General features: G+C 44.3%; 1 long non-coding RNA gene across 1 annotated transcript in view; it reads left to right on the top strand.

The window, feature by feature from the left end:
* Positions 1-1,999: 1,999 nt before the first annotated feature.
* Positions 2,000-16,651, top strand: part of LOC139830858 (uncharacterized) — a 28,582-nt gene continuing 13,930 nt past the window's right edge. The window contains exon 1 of the long non-coding RNA XR_011744354.1: positions 2,000-2,184. This is a non-coding gene — a long non-coding RNA (uncharacterized lncRNA). The remainder of the gene's footprint in view (positions 2,185-16,651) is intronic.

Genomic DNA, 16,651 nt, shown 5'->3' on the forward strand with positions numbered 1-16,651 from the left:
TTGACCGGGTTCTGGGCCGGTTTGCGTTTCTCTCTCCTGTTCTTGAGCCAAACCAAACCAAATCGACCCAAATCAAAAGAAATGATGGAATTGGAGGCTAAAAGGTGGGGAAAATAGTAGATCAAGCACAATAACACCGAATCCATGGACCAAAACCACTCAAAACGCAACAAAATCGCAGATCCATCCAAAGGCAAATTAGGGCTATTTTTGGGGAATTTTTTGGGAAATTTTTTAGAGACGAAATTGGGTGGGTAGGGGGTCAAATTCGCGGTAACCAAGAGCTGCTGATACCATATGATGAGGTCTAAGACCTAGTTTGTGGCCCGATCTCGCGATTGACCCAAATCCAAAAGGGGGAAAGAGGGAGAGGCAGAAGAACACGAAGAATAAACACACGGACGCCAACCCGATACAATCGAATCTTACCCTCGTGGCTCGATGGACCACACCAATAGAATCAACCCGGAAGAGACACGCGGTAGAATTCCGAGGTGAGAGATCGGTGAGAGAGATGAATCAAGGAGTGGGAGAGAGAGAGTGGGTAACACTAGAATCTCACACATCCAAATCCATACATCCCACAAGGGTAGCCTTGATACAAAGGGGATCTAACCCTAGGGAGACAAAGCTCAAAGATGTGTTTAAGCCTAAATCTTGTCTAAAGAGTAAAGGGGGCGACCTGGGTGCTTATATAGAGGTACAAGGCAGCTCGGGTCGAACAGGTACAAGTTGGTGGGGTCAAACCCGTGAAATCCGGTCACAGGGCCGGTTGGACCGGGTCTGGGACCGGGCCATTCGGTCCAAACCGGATTCTGGGCTGGACGGTGACCGGGTGGAGCCCTCGGAGCCCCGGGACTGCTTCCGGTTGGCACATGTCGAGAATCCAGTCCAAACCGGCCAGGCCGGTCGGGAGGTCGGTCAGACCGGCCCTGGGGCCGGCTGGCCTCCTCCTCTTGCCTCTTCTTCCCTTCTCCGTCTTCTCTCTTCCTTCTTCTTCCTTGCACCTTGGTGAAGGCTCCTCTTCCCTTCCTTAGCTCCTTGTACCATGGAAGTTACTCCTTTCCGGCCCTTGACGAGATTGAGACCTAATGACATAAAGATATGGGCATGAGGTAGCAATCCATCCAAGGTTGTGTCGAGGTCAAGTGTATAAAGGAGTGAAGTCACCTTATCATGCATGGTTTTGGCCCGAGCTCGTGCCCTTGCCTACGAGGAGGTCTTGTCGGTCCACTTGGGAGACTCTTTGGCCATCGTGTAGTGTCGATGATAGGCGGGGCTACATCAGTTACTCTCGCTATAAGTATGGTATGCGAAACAGCATCTGGATATCTGTATCCTAAAATTATTTAGGATGATCCGATGATTTTAATCCAAATAATCATATTTTTATTCGAAATATCAAGACTAATATAGAATGTTTCGTAGACAATGAGTTGACGAGTCCGTCATGTGCTATTTCGCATATCATATTTTATACTGTATCCGGTCTCAACTTCAGAATCGAATATTCTTATCCGTCAAATTATTTCAAACCAGATATAGATTCTTCAAAATGGATTAAAAACGAATATGATGCGAAATTTATCCTATCCGTTTATTCCTGGGGATGAGCTACACGCCTACATGGGTTGTGGAGTACCGTCCATACGGCCATGCCGTCCCGTGGTATTCACGAAACTACCAATAGGTGGCAGACGATTGGGTTCCGACTGGCGACTGCAGATAACCGAACCAAAGTGAAAACCAAACCGAAAAAAACATAAATGTAACCAAAATTCAGTTTTTTTCAGTTTTTCAGTTATGTTTAAGTTAGGAAAAGTGCTAACCATATGAATCTCGGTTATTCGGTTTATAACCGAAAAACTGCAGTTTTTACCCAAACTAACCGATGCTCCCAGCCCAGCCCAGCTCCAGTTTTCGAAAGGCCCAACCCAGCCCAACTAAGTGAGAACTCATCGTCAAAGAACAGACGAGCACGCACAGGGCCCCTGTTCGAGTCGTCTCGCTCGCGCCGGGTTGGCGCCGACCGCGAACCCTAGCTAGGCGCTGGTGGCGGGCCGGCCGCCTCTCACGTCTCTGGCAGTCCGGCAATCCGACGACACGCTCAATCCCGTCCACAGCTCCACTCCACGGTGACCTCCAGCCCCTGATCGGAATGTCACGGGCGAGTCCCCTGCACAGGTATGGTTCCCTTGCCGATTTACCTTGCTGGCTATATTTAGCTAGCTCGTTAGAGCTAGAGACCACAAAACTAGGCTGGATTCATCTCGCGAAATAATTTAGCTACACTGGTGGAAAAATGGCCTTCGGTCGCGGTGCGCAACTGCCATTAGTCGCGGTTGCGCAACCGCGACCTATTATTCGCGACTAAAGGTCCCCGCTTTAGTCGCGGTTCCTTACGAACCGCGACTAAAGGCCCGTCCACGTGGGCGGCAGGCGAGCGCCAGGGCGGAGGACCTTTAGTCGTGGTTCTGCTCGCCAACCGCGACTAAAGGCCGCCGCAGGTTTAGGGTTTTAGCCCCCCCCCCTAACCTGGTTCACCTAACCTGGTTACTTTTTAAGTTGTATTGTTTTATTTCTTTTGTGTTTTATTTTAATTTTGAAGGAGTTTCACATATTCTACGGTATACATGCATGTGAATGTACAATTTCAAACAAATTTGACATTAGAACCAAAAAGAATTCAAGAGGAATATACAATAATATATATTCAATATCGGACGACCACATATACAATTTTGAACAAGTTTCCATACATAATTTATAAGTGCATATAAAGTTCTACGTCCTCTACATAGTGTTCTCCTCTAGGATCGATGACTTGGTTCGCCAACCATCCAGCTAGTTCCTCTTGAATTGGTCGGAAGCGAGCTTCTGGACTAAGCGTCGCCCGAAGGTTAATCCTCTTGAGGTTGTTCTCAGACGGCTCCCACTCAGTGGTGTATCTCCGGATCCTCTCACAAACATAGTATCCACATAGATTGGTCCCGGGTGGCTGAATATCCCCAGGCGCAGTCTTTGCCCTTTTAAATTGCAGCTCTTTTTTAAATTCACCGACCTTTTGATCTACGAACCGTCTCCAAACCCTACGAGGCAAAGAAAATTAAATGAACAAGAGAGTTATTAATAATTACTTTTGATATTACGAAATGATGAACTAAATAGGCCGATCGATATAGAGCGCAAATGAATGAAAATAATTACTTTTGCATCATTTTTCTCATGTCGCCCCAAAGCGCCGAATTCATATTCAGAGAGTCGTGGACGAGAACTGTGGAGTTATGAATTTGAATTACTAGCAGAATCCAGTGGAACCTGTGGACACGATACACGCACAGTCATGCATAACTCATCGATTAGCCACATACCATGCATGGAGTAAACAAAAGAGAATGTGCTCAAGACAGAAACACTCACCCAAAATGGTAAGGAAATAGAATATCACTTTTGAATTCCTGTTTTATAAGAAACCGCCACAGGCCTGCCTCCACGTCCCTGGGGTGGTGTTCTAACGTATATGAATTAACGATGTGTGGGTCAATGAACCCAACATCATGGATGAGCCTTATTCGCATTTCCCGCTTCTTCAATCTGCATAATAGCGTACACAACAAGATAGTTAGGACAATATATATATATATATATATAGTGCAGGCAATGAACGAGATGGGGTAGAAATTAATAAATCACTTACAGAACATAGCAACTGATGATAGATTTGTCGAGCTCGCGCAGATTGAACAGCTGGAACAATTCATTCCGTTGAATTGTTATAGAGTAATGTTTGAAGTGATGCTCAGGTCTAACATCCGCATAAATATAGTCTCTGGCGTTTTTAAGTTTTATGTAACCCTTGTACCAATTTAGCAGACCTTTCATTTGTCGAGGTAGATCATTTTCCTGCGCAGGCTCGACGAGAGGCCCATTCGCCACATATGTAAATACTGCGTCCTTCATTGGCGCCTCATCAAGGCCTAACACTGCACGAAGAGTGATACCTAAGTTGGCCGCTTGTTCTGTGGCACTCGCTACAGTCAATCCATGTGCTGCCGCAGCTGCTATGATTTGGGGGTCATCCGGATCGGCGGCTTGCACTATGAGCGGGGCGATCGATTGTTTACTTTGTTCCCCGAGTTGGGCAACTTCTTTCCCCATTTCAAATTTTTCTTCTCCTGCTTCTCCGCCTCCTCCTGCTTCCTCCTGAACGTGAGTGCTTGCCTACGAAGTTCACGTTCATAGTCGTCAGGGAGATTCTTCGCGGCTTGGGACGGTGTGTTCAAAAATGTCTTAGCCCACTTCTTTTGCTCATCAGAAAATACTGGCTTGGGCTCGCCCTCTATTTTCTTCTTGCAGCTCGCCCTCCATTTCTCTAAATCAGCAGCCGCGCCCGCCTCGACTTCCTCGGCACTACATTCCCAAGACCTCTTGGGGAGAGGCTTAAGTGATGGCTCCGGTATCTTTGTGGTTGCAGGTACGTAAGGGTCCGGGTTAATAACCCAGGACTGCTTCTGCTTCTTCGCCGGAGGTGGATTGGGGGGCGGCGTCTGATCACCCGCCGGACGAGGACTGGGGGGCGGCGTCTGCTTACCCGCCGGAGGTGAATTGGGGGGCGGCGTCGGCTTACCCGCCGGAGGTGTAGGTGAGCCACCACCACCACCACCGCCGCCGCCACCACCACCGGAGGGGGGTGGACTTGTTTGCCTTGGCGCCTCGCCTGGAAACTTGATAAACTTCTTCTGCCACAGAATGAACTGGCGCTTGACATCTCCAAGTCTTGTCGCCCCTTCAGGTGTAGCAATGTCAATGTCCAGGTCCTCAAACCCTTGGACTATCTCCTCCACCGTGACACGAGCATAGCCATCTGGAATGGGGTTGTTGTGGTGGAGTGCTCCAGGTGGTAAAGCACTGCCGGTGGCTACCTTCATGGACATGTTTCCGATAGGATAATACAGATGACATGCTTTCATCTCCTTTATATCGTCCACGGGGTAGCGAGGAGGCTCCGGTGCAGTAATTTCGACCACCAGATGCTCCGGTGCAGTAATTTCGATCGTCGGTGCACCAGCCGGTGAGGCTGATGACCCACAAGTATAGGGGATCGCAACAGTCTTCGAGGGAAGTATTACCCAATTTATTGATTCGACACAAGGGGAGACAAAGAATACTTGTAAGCCTTAACAGCGGAGTTGTCAATTCAGCTGCACCTGGAAACAGACTTGCTCGCAAGAGTTTATCGATAATGTGAGTTTTATGGCAGTGGAAATAGCGAAATAACAGCAGCGGTGAAATAAAGACAGTAGTAGTGATTATAGTAAACAGCAGGATTAAAATACTGTAGGCACAGGGACGGATTTAACGGGCGTTGCATGGATGAGAGAAACTCATGTAACAATCAAAGCATGGGCATTTGCAGATAATAATAAAATGGTATCCAAGTACTAATCAATCAATAGGCATGTGTTCCATATTTAGTCGTACGTGCTCGCAATGAGAAACTTGCACAACATCTTCTGTCCTACCAGCCGGTGGCAGCCGGGCCTCTAGGGAAACTACTGGATATTAAGGTACTCCTTTTAATAGAGTACCGGAGCAAAGCATTAACACTCCGTGAACACATGTGATCCTCACATCACTACCATCCCCTCCGGTTGTCCCGATTTCTGTCACTTCGGGGCCTTTGGTTCCGGACAGCGACATGTGTATACAACTTGCAGGTAAGATCATAAACAACGAATATCTTCATGAATCAATAACATGTTCAGATCTGAGATCATGGCACTCGGGCCCTAGTGACAAGCATTAAGCATAACAAGTTGCAACAATATCATAAAAGTGACATCTACGGATACTAGGCACTATGCCCTAACAATCTTATGACTATTACATGACCAATCTCATCCAATCCCTACCATCCCCTTCAGCCTACAGCGGGGGAATTACTCACACATGGATGGGGGAAACATTGCTGGTTGATGGAGAGGCGTTGGCGGTGATGGCGGTGAAGATCTCCTCCAATTCCCCGTCCCGGCGGAGTGCCAGAACGGAGACTTCTGGCTCCCGCGACGGAGTTTCGCGATGTGGCGGCTCTCTGGAGGGTTTCTGGCGATGTCGACTTCTCTCTGTGCGTTTTTAGGTCGAACCCGATAAGTAGTCCAAAGGGGGGCGTCGGAGGCCGGCCGAGGGGGCCACACCATAGGGCCGCGCGGGCCCCCCCTGGGCCGCGCCGCCATATGGTGTGGGGCCCTCGGGCCTCCACCTCCTTTGCCCTTCTGGCTCCATCAATATTTTGGTAAAATAGGGCCATCTGAAGAAATTCCGAGGATTTTCCCGAAAGTTGGATTTCTGCACAAAAACGAGACACCGGAAGCGATTCTGCTGAAAACAGCGTTAGTCCGTGTTAGTTGTATCCAAAATACACAAATTAGAGGCAAAACAATAGCAAAAGTGTTCGGGAAAGTAGATACGTTTTGGACGTATCAACTCCCCCCAAGCTTAGCTTATTGCTTGTCCTCAAGCAATTCAGTTAACAACTGAGCGATAAAAGAACTTTCACGAACACATTTGCTCATATGATGTATATATTCTCATGCTATGGCTAATACTCAAGCAGTTCATAATGAGATACATGCAAATAAAATCATCCAACAGTTATGTCAATCATGGAGAGGTACCAACAATTAATAATAAGCACCATGAAGCATGTATATAAGCAGGATTGCAATGTTCATAAGAGAATATGATAAAGTGGTATCTCGCTTGCCTGTATTTGATCGGCAAAACATAAATGCCGAGGCACCTCTTGAGTTCATAGAAAGACTAGAAATAGTGATTGTCAAAGATAAAAGCATCAAAGTTATACCACAATCAATCATATTTTGAGACAAGCATATTATACTAAGAATGACAGTTGTGCTCTCAAGATAGTGCTCAAAGAAAGAATGGAGACACAACATAAAAGTAAAAGATTGACCCTTCGCAGAGGGAAGCAGGGATTAACATGCGCTAGAGCTTTTCATTTGTAAGGCAGGAGTAAAATTATTTTTGAGAGGTGTTTGTTGTTGTCAACGAATGGTAATGGGTACACTAACTACCTCATCAACCGGACTCACAAGAGCGGCTCCCATTTATTTATTTTTGGGTGGCACTCCTTCCAACCTTTCTTTCACAAACCATGGCTAACCGAATCCTCGGGTGCACATATGATCACATACCATGAAGGAGTGCCTTTTTATTTAAGTTTTATTATGATGATGACACTCCCCCCAACCTTTGCTTACACAAGCCATGGCTAACCGAATCCTTCGGGTGCCGTCCAACAATCACAAATCATGGAGGAGTGTCTATTTAAGTTGATTAATTCGGGACTGGGAATCCCATTGCCAGCTCTTTTTGCAAAATTATTGGATAAGCGGATGTGCCACTAGTCCATATGAGAGTCCGTCAAAAGTAAATGACAAGGTTGAAAGCTAAACACCACATACTTCCTCATGAGCTATGAAACATTAACACAAATTGAGAAGCATTTTGAAGGTTTTAAAGGTAGCGCATGAGAATTTACTTGGAATGGTTTGAAATGCCATGCATAGGTATTTATGGTGGACACTTATGGAACAACTTGGTTTTCAGGTGTTTGGAAGCACGAGCGGCGTTCCCGCTCAGTACGAGTGAAGGCTAGCAAAAGACTAGGGAGCGACAAATCAAGAGAGCAGTAACTGTCATAATTATGCTTGCGGCAAAATAAATTAACGGAGGCATAAAAGTGATACAAGAACTCTGAAGCAATATAAATCATCGAGGCTTAATTGACTTTTTTGTTCAGTCATATGCATGCGTGAGCATGTGCCAAGTCGATATAAATGAATTATTCAGAGGAGGATACCACAATGTCATACTTACTTATGAATAAAACAATGCAAGCAAATATCCATGACATGCTACTCATATTAATAAATTGGAACTAAACATGAGAGATCATGAGCTACTAGACTTTCTCAAATAACATATACCTCACATGAACCAACTAAGCATGCTCATATGGATGAGTATATGTACAAAAATGAAAGCAAATAGAGTTCATACCAGCCTCTCACCACAATCAGATTGTCGTAGATCGTCATTATTGCCTTTTCACTTGTGTAGCTTGGATAATATGAAATAAAAACCACGCTCCAGCCACCGAAAACCATTGAACTCATGATGAACTTTACAAACCAAAGAAGAACAGCAAATATTTTTGGTGTTTTCGAATTAGAAACAAGCACGAAAGAAAAGCAAGCAAACAAAGCAAAATCTTTTTGGGTTTTCTTATAGCAAACTAACGATAGCAAATAAAGCAAACTAAGAGCAAGGTACCAAATAAACAAATGGTGAAGAGAAACAACAGAAATATTTTTGGTCTTTTTGTGTTTTAGGAAAGAAACAAAGTGAAAACAAAAGAATGCAAACTAACAGAAACACAGAAAAGCAGGATGACAGAAATCTGCCAAATCCTGACAGCAGTACCGAAATCGAATTTAACAAAAATCTTCCATTGCTCAGACCAAAAAGTGTTCAACTAATGAAAGTTAGATAACAACCTGGGGAACATGCTCAAAAATTGGCAACTCAAAATAACGTTCTGGCTGTGCGTACGAATTTTTTTTGGTAACAGCACAGAATCTGTTTTTGGACAGCACTTCCCCAAATATCATCTCCCTCTCATTAGAAAACCACTCTAGAGACTAAACAAGTATGTACAAGTATCCAGCAACCATAATATGCAAAGAATGAGTGATGCTGGTATACCTCCCCCCAAGCTTAGGCTTTTGGCCTAAGTGGAGTTCATTCCCACGGTCCCCATGAAGTGGTGTCTTCGTAATATGACGAAGAACGACCCGGTTCCATGTATGTGCTGGAGGAAACGTCGGGGTACGTGACGGTGTAGTCGTAGGAGGGCTCGGCATTCTCGGAGTCATGTTGCTGGTGGAACTCTTGTATCTTCATATGTTCATCCACCACCTCCTTTGTTAGCGACCATGATTGCCTGTCAATATTAAACAAACCCTGCTGGGGAAGAGGGATTTCTTTCTCATTCCCATCAGCAAACAACATTTTATAGACAATATTATCTATAGTGGAGTTAGTAGTAACAAAACGATGGCTCTTCATAGCAGCAATATCTAGCTTCCTAGGGGTTAATGGTACATCATTAGAATCAAGAGGAATATCTAGATGTGTTAAAATGCGCAGTGCAATAGTTCCTCCAAAAATAGGCCCCCTGCTAGACAGGCGGCGAGCAATAAGAGAACCAAGATGATAAGGTGTCTGTCCAGTAAGTGCGACATTCAAGAAAGCAAGATGGTAGCTAGAGATGTTACTAGTATTTTCTCTACCCAAAATGCTAGTACTAATGTAATATGCGAAATACTTAATAGCGGGGAGTTGAATGTTTCTTATCTTCCCTCGCTGGATGGTGCGGCAATCATCCCCGGTAATCCCTCGGTAGAGCTCCAACAAGTCCCGAGGGTTGTCATCAATCCTCCTTGCTGTACCTACAGGGGCAATACCCAATGCACCACAAAATTCTTCCAATTTCATGGTAACAGGAATATCATAAATTTTGAATGCGACTGTTGGCTCATATTCCGTGTTGTGGAACTTGAAGCTCTCAACGAAAATTTTGGTGAGCCTGTAATATTGTCCCCTCTCGTCTCCCACGTAGGTGGCTAGGCCTGCCCTGTTGACGAGGGTGAAGAAGTCATCCAATATCCCTGCATTGGTCAGAAACTCATAACAAGGGAAGGATGAAGCATTAGGAGCCCCATGGTCCTCCTCGGGCGCGAAGCTAGGCGCGATGACGTCCTCATTGTAGGATCGCCTAATTTGCGTAGACGCTCTTGAGGGCCTACCGGTGCTGGTTGTTGCTTTGTTGAACAACTCTCCAAACTTAAATTTCTTCATCTTCCCCTTCTGAAATTTTCAACAATCATTATAAAATTTGATTTCAAGGTGTGTAATTGAAGGGAACTACTATAGGAACTTGCTAGAGTACTAAACATGCATCAAAACTAATTTCTTCCACTTAGAACAAGCATGCAAGCTCACTAAACATGTTATCTACAGCAGCAAAATATTCAAGATATACTCAACCAAATGAAATTCTAATTGGACAATCAAAGGAGTCACATACCAAGGAGTAAATGTGCCAAATTTGAGAAAACTGGGCTGAGCAAGGAGATCGAAAAATCGCGAGTTCTTGAGCAGAAACACGAGTGAGAGAAACTTGGTACGAGTTTTTTCGGGAGAGAGAAGGTGCTGGGAGGAAGAGATGGTGAAGTGGGGCAAGGGGTGGCCCACACCACATGGTGGCGCGGCCCCCTTGCTGGCCGCGCCGCCCTATGGTGTGGCACCCCCTGGTGCCCCACAGGTCATCCTCTGGTGCTCCCAGGTGCCTCGTCGAAAAATAGGACCAACGGTATAATTTTTGTAATTTTTAGAGAACTTTGAAAAATGCACATTTCTGGGTATTAAATTAATGATTACTTGTGATAAAATGATTTCTAAAATCTTAAATGACTAAAGCATATTGCAAAACAAAAGTGCTACAGCAAGTAAAATAGGTGAAGGGAGAAAGAAAGAAAGAAGTGTTGTTTAGCTCTTTTATGCAATAAAATATACTTGTTAACAAGGTTGATCAAGTCTTGCTATCAAATAAATTTTATATGACATAAGAAGAAATAAACCTCAAATCAATCATGTTACCTTATATTGAATTGATATGGATCCAATCACAAGAGTTTGATATTCTTCTTTAGGCTCATATATAGGACAATCAATGGATCCCACTTTGATAGTTTTCACATTAAAAATTGTATTGACTCCACATACTTTATCAATCCTCTTGGGAAAATAGACAGTGTGTTCCTTATTATCAACATTGAAAGTAACCATGCCTTTATTGCAATCAATAACAGCCCCTGCAGTATTAAGAAAGGGTCTTCCAAGAATAATGGACATATTATCATCTTCAGGCATTTCCAACACAACAAAATCAGTTAATATCAAGCAATGCTGAGTAACTTGAACAGGAACATTTTCACATAAACCAACGGGAATAGCAGTAGATTTATCAGCCATTTGCAAAGATATATCAGTAGGTATCAATTTATCTAAATCAAGTCTCTTATAAAGAGAAAAAGGCATTACACTAACACCTGCTCCCAAATCACATAGAGCAGTTCTAACATAATTATTCTTGATGGAACAAGGAATAGTCGGTATACCTGGGTCGCCCAACTTCTTTGGAATCTTACCATTGAAGGAGTAATTAGCGAGCATAGTAGAAATCTCCTCATTGGGGACTTTCCTTTTGTTAGTAACAATATCTTTCATATACTTTGAATAAGGAGGCAATTTAATAGCATCAGTCAAAGGAATTTGCAAAAATAAAGGTTTCATCCAATCGCAAAATTTATTATAATGTTCCTCTTCCTTTGATTTTAGTTTCTTAGCAGGAAAAGGCATTTGCTTTTGAACCCAAGGTTCTCTTTCATTACCATGCTTCTCAGTAATAAAGTCTTCTTTAGTGTACTTTTTATTTTTAGCATGCTTTTCAGGTTCTTTTTCAATTTCTTCTTTATCAGGAGTATCATTCTTATCATTATCTTCCTCATGTTCATTACCACTTTCAGTTTCAGCATCAGAAATAGAAATACTATTAGGATCATTAACAGGTTCAGAGGATTCTACAACATTCTTATGTTTCTTTTTCTTTTTCTTAGATGGAGCACTAGTTTTAATTAGTTGAGAATCTTGTTCAACTCTTTTGGGATGCCCTTCAGGATATAGAGGATCCTGGGTAGAAACACCACCTCTAGTTGTTACTTCACAAGCATGTTTTTCTTTGGAACTATTTCCCAACAAGTCATTTTGCACTTTAGTAAGTTGATCAATTTGAGTTTGAACCATTTGAAAATGTTTAACAAGTATCTTAACATCATTGGAGGTTCTCTCCACAATACCATGCAATTCACTAATAGCTCGGGAATTTTCCATTAAATGATTCTCTACTCTCATATTAAAGTTTTCTTGCTTAACAATATAATTATCAAATTCATCTAAGCATTGAGCAGGAGATTTTGAATACGGAATATCTTCCCTAGTAAAGTGTTGAAGTGAGTGTACCTCAATCATGGATGAAGGGGGAATTGTCTCACATATATCTTCTATAGGAGGTAAATTCTTCACATCTTCAGGTTTAATACCCTTCTCTTTAAGAGACTTCTTGGCTTCCCTCATATCTTCATCATTTAATTTAATCATACCCCTCTTCTTCACTATCGGTGTCGGGGTTGGTTCAGGTGTAGACCAATCATCATGATTCCGGCCTATTTTAGCCAATAATTCTTCGGCGTAAATGCAGAGTTCTTTTCCTGAAAACACAACCAGCACAACTATCCAGGTATGCCCTAGACTCAATAGTTAGTCCACTATAAAATATATCAAGTAAATCATGCTTTTCCAAATCATGGTCAGGCTGAGCTCTAATAAGAGAACAAAATCTAGCCCAAGCCTCAGGCAATTTCTCTCCATCTTCCTGGTCAAAATTATAAATTCTCTGCAAAGCAGCATGTTGAGCACTAGCAGGAAAGTATTTGCGGAAGAAAACATCAAGCAATTCTTTTGGACTTTTAATAGAACCAGGAGGCAAATTATTATACCAAGTTTTAGCATCATCCTTTAATGAAAAAGGAAAAATTTTAGCGACAAAATAAGTACGCATCTTAATATCATCAGAAAACACGCCACTAAGAGTAGATAACTCAGTCATGTGTTCAACAGCACTTTCTTTTTCAGTACCACAAAAGGGTGTTTTCTCAACAATAGCTATATGAGATAAATCAAGAGAAAAATCATAATCTTTATCCCTAATGTTTATAGGAGATGTGGCAAATTTAGGATCAGGTGATAGTTTATATCTAACAGCATGTTCTGCAAGCAACTTTTTAATTTTTCTTGCATCAGTAGTAGCATTGCATTTTTCAATAAAAGCATCATCAAGCTCTACATAATCCTCATCAAGATCATCACTAGAATAATCAAGTTCAGGTGATTTAACAGGTGTAGTAGCATTAGGAGTTTCAGTATTTTCAATTTGTCTAGACTTAGCAATTGTAGCATCTAGAAAAGATCCCAATGAACCACTATCATCAAGCACAGCAGAAACATTATCAATATTATGAGAATTTTCAGATTCAGCAGAAGTACCAGCACGCGAAGCATGTGGCGGTGAAACAAGTTTATCAATCACAGATGGTGAATCAAGAGCAGCAGAGGTACTCAGAGTTGTACCTTTTCTTGTAGTGGATGGTAATATGGCGATCTTAGTATCGCGAGGTTTACCCATAATGGAGAATTTGCAGCGAACAATATCAATCCAAGTGAACTTCCAAATAAAGCTATGCTCCCCGGCAACGGCGCCAGAAAATAGTCTTGATGACCCACAAGTATAGGGGATCGCAACAGTCTTCGAGGGAAGTATTACCCAATTTATTGATTCGACACAAGGGGAGACAAAGAATACTTGTAAGCCTTAACAGCGGAGTTGTCAATTCAGCTGCACACTGAAAGCAGACTTGCTCGCAAGAGTTTATCAAGAGTAACAGTTTTATGGCAGTGGAAATAGCGAAATAACAGCAGCGGTGAAATAAAGACAGTAGTAGTGATTATAGTAAACAGCGAGATTAAAATACGTAGGCACGAGGACGGATTTAACGGGCGTTGCATGGATGAGAGAAACTCATGTAACAATCAAAGCATGGGCATTTGCAGATAATAATAAAATGGTATCCAAGTACTAATCAATCAATAGGCATGTGTTCCATATTTAGTCGTACGTGCTCGCAATGAGAAACTTGCACAACATCTTCTGTCCTACCAGCCGGTGGCAGCCGGGCCTCTAGGGAAACTACTGGCTATTAAGGTACTCCTTTTAATAGAGTACCGGAGCAAAGCATTCACACTCCGTGAACACATGTGATCCTCACATCACTACCATCCCCTCCGGTTGTCGATTTACTGTCACTTCGGGGCCTTTGGTTCCGGACAGCGACATGTGTATACAACTTGCAGGTAAGATCATAAACAACGAATATCTTCATGAATCAATAACATGTTCAGATCTGAGATCATGGCACTCGGGCCCTAGTGACAAGCATTAAGCATAACAAGTTGCAACAATATCATAAAAGTGACATCTACGGATACTAGGCACTATGCCCTAACAATCTTATGACTATTACATGACCAATCTCATCCAATCCCTACCATCCCCTTCAGCCTACAGCGGGGGAATTACTCACACATGGATGGGGGAAACATTGCTGGTTGATGGAGAGGCGTTGGCGGTGATGGCGGTGAAGATCTCCTCCAATTCCCCGTCCCGGCGGAGTGCCAGAACGGAGACTTCTGGCTCCCGCGACGGAGTTTCGCGATGTGGCGGCTCTCTGGAGGGTTTCTGGCGATGTCGACTTCTCTCTGTGCGTTTTTAGGTCGAACCCGATAAGTAGTCCAAAGGGGGGCGTCGGAGGCCGGCCGAGGGGGCCACACCATAGGGCCGCGCGGGCCCCACAGGCCGCGCCGCCATATGGTGTGGGGCCCTCGGGCCTCCACCTCCTTTGCCCTTCTGGCTCCATCAATATTTTGGTAAAATAGGGCCATCTGAAGAAATTCCGAGGATTTTCCCGAAAGTTGGATTTCTGCACAAAAACGAGACACCAGAGCAGTTCTGCTGAAAACAGCGTTAGTCCGTGTTAGTTGTATCCAAAATACACAAATTAGAGGCAAAACAATAGCAAAAGTGTTCGGGAAAGTAGATACGTTTTGGACGTATCAGAGGCCTCCGTGGAAGCCACGCTGCTTCTTCTCTGCTGGCTTCCGAGATCCATTGGATGATCTTCATGCTGCGCCCGAGCTGCATCTCTTTCGGCTACTAGTACACTCACGGTTTTCTTCATCACATCCATTTCCGTTACCAGCTTCGCCACAACATCTGCATCCCGATCCATCTTTCTCTTACGGCTTCTGTAACCGTACGGGTCATCGTTCTGGGGGAACCCTACTTTCCACGGAATGTCCCCGGGCATGCCTCGTACACGTCCTCCGTGTTCAGGATTCCCGAGGGCTTTTGTCAGGGCGTCGTTCTCTCTGTTGAACTTGATCCTCCCCTCTTGAGCATCCCTCATTGCCTCAATAAGCTTTTGGGTGGGTTTAATTATTTTGCCCTGATAAACACACTCCCCTGTCTCCGGGTTCAGCGATCCCCCATGCCCGTACCACCAGCTTTTGGCCCTTGGGTCCCATCCCTCCGTACCTGGACGGATTCCTCGCGCCCTCAGCTCGTTCTCCATCTTCTCCCACCTAGGCTGCCAAAAGCGATACCCTCCTGGCCCCATAATATGATTGTACTCCTTCTTGGCCGCATTCTTCTTATTTTTTTTCGACATTTCAAGGAACTGCTCCGATTTCTTTTGCTTCACAAATTCTGGCCAATCATGTTGCAGTTTCTCATATTGTCCTTTGAAATCCGGAGTCTTGCCCTGCTTGACAAAGTCATGGGCTAGATTTTGCTTGTATTTCCGGAATGCGTCGGCCATCTTAGAAAGAGCGAACTGTTTGACTAGCTTGCACCTCTCCTTGTTTTCCTGAATCTTGTTACCCGCCTCATCATATCTGCGGTATTCCGGAGGTAGAACGAAATGTTCTATAAGCTTCTTGAAGCAATCTTTTTTTGTTCTCTTATCGACAAAAGTGAAACCAAGACGTGCCTTCTTTGGCTCATTCCACTCCTGGACGGTGATCGAGACGTTCTCTCTAACAACGGCTCCGCATTGGCTGATAAACTTGGTGGCGTTCTTGCTGGGCTCCAGCGGCCTGCCGGTTGCTTCGTCGACAACCTCGATGGTGCATGTTTCGTTTGGTTTCATCGTCTTGGTTGCGCCACGCTTTGACGACGACGTACTCGATTTTTTCGATGATCCGGCCGAGGGCTAAAATAAGAAAGAGAGTCGCGCGCGTTAGTACACACATATTTATTCAAATCAGTTAGTTTGTATCACCAGAGGCTCAATGTATATATATACCTCGGCGCCGGAGGTGGTTGCTACTTCCAATTGAAGATCGTCGTTTACCGACGTTTCTTCGGCATCATCTTGCTGACGGCGCCCTTCATCTTCACCGTCAAGGTTCAGATAAGAAGAGATATCATCTTCTTCTTGTCCGGTCGGCACATATTGAATATCGCCGTTTATGATGCCGAACATATGGTCTTCAGCGTCCGGATCATAGTTGTCCATAATCGGGTCAGCTCTATCGTCCGCCATATGTCAGTCCTGAAAACATGTAGTCAAAACAAAATTAATTGTGTATATGCCAGCATTATCACATCTCTTCTACATATAAAGAGAGAGGGCGACGATGGAGGCGAGAGGGGGGACGCAGTGACCGCGTGACCGAGAGACCGGTGGCGGTGGCGAAAGGGGGGACGCAGTGACCGCGTGACCGAGAGACCGGTGGCGGTGGCGAATTGAAAGCGGGGACGCAACCGCGTGACCGAGAGACCGGTGTGGCGGTGACCGAGAGAGCGGTGGCGGTGCCGAGAGAGCGGTGGCGG

Source organism: Lolium perenne, chromosome 4 (assembly GCF_019359855.2).
Source record: "Lolium perenne isolate Kyuss_39 chromosome 4, Kyuss_2.0, whole genome shotgun sequence".
NCBI lineage: Eukaryota > Viridiplantae > Streptophyta > Magnoliopsida > Poales > Poaceae > Lolium > Lolium perenne.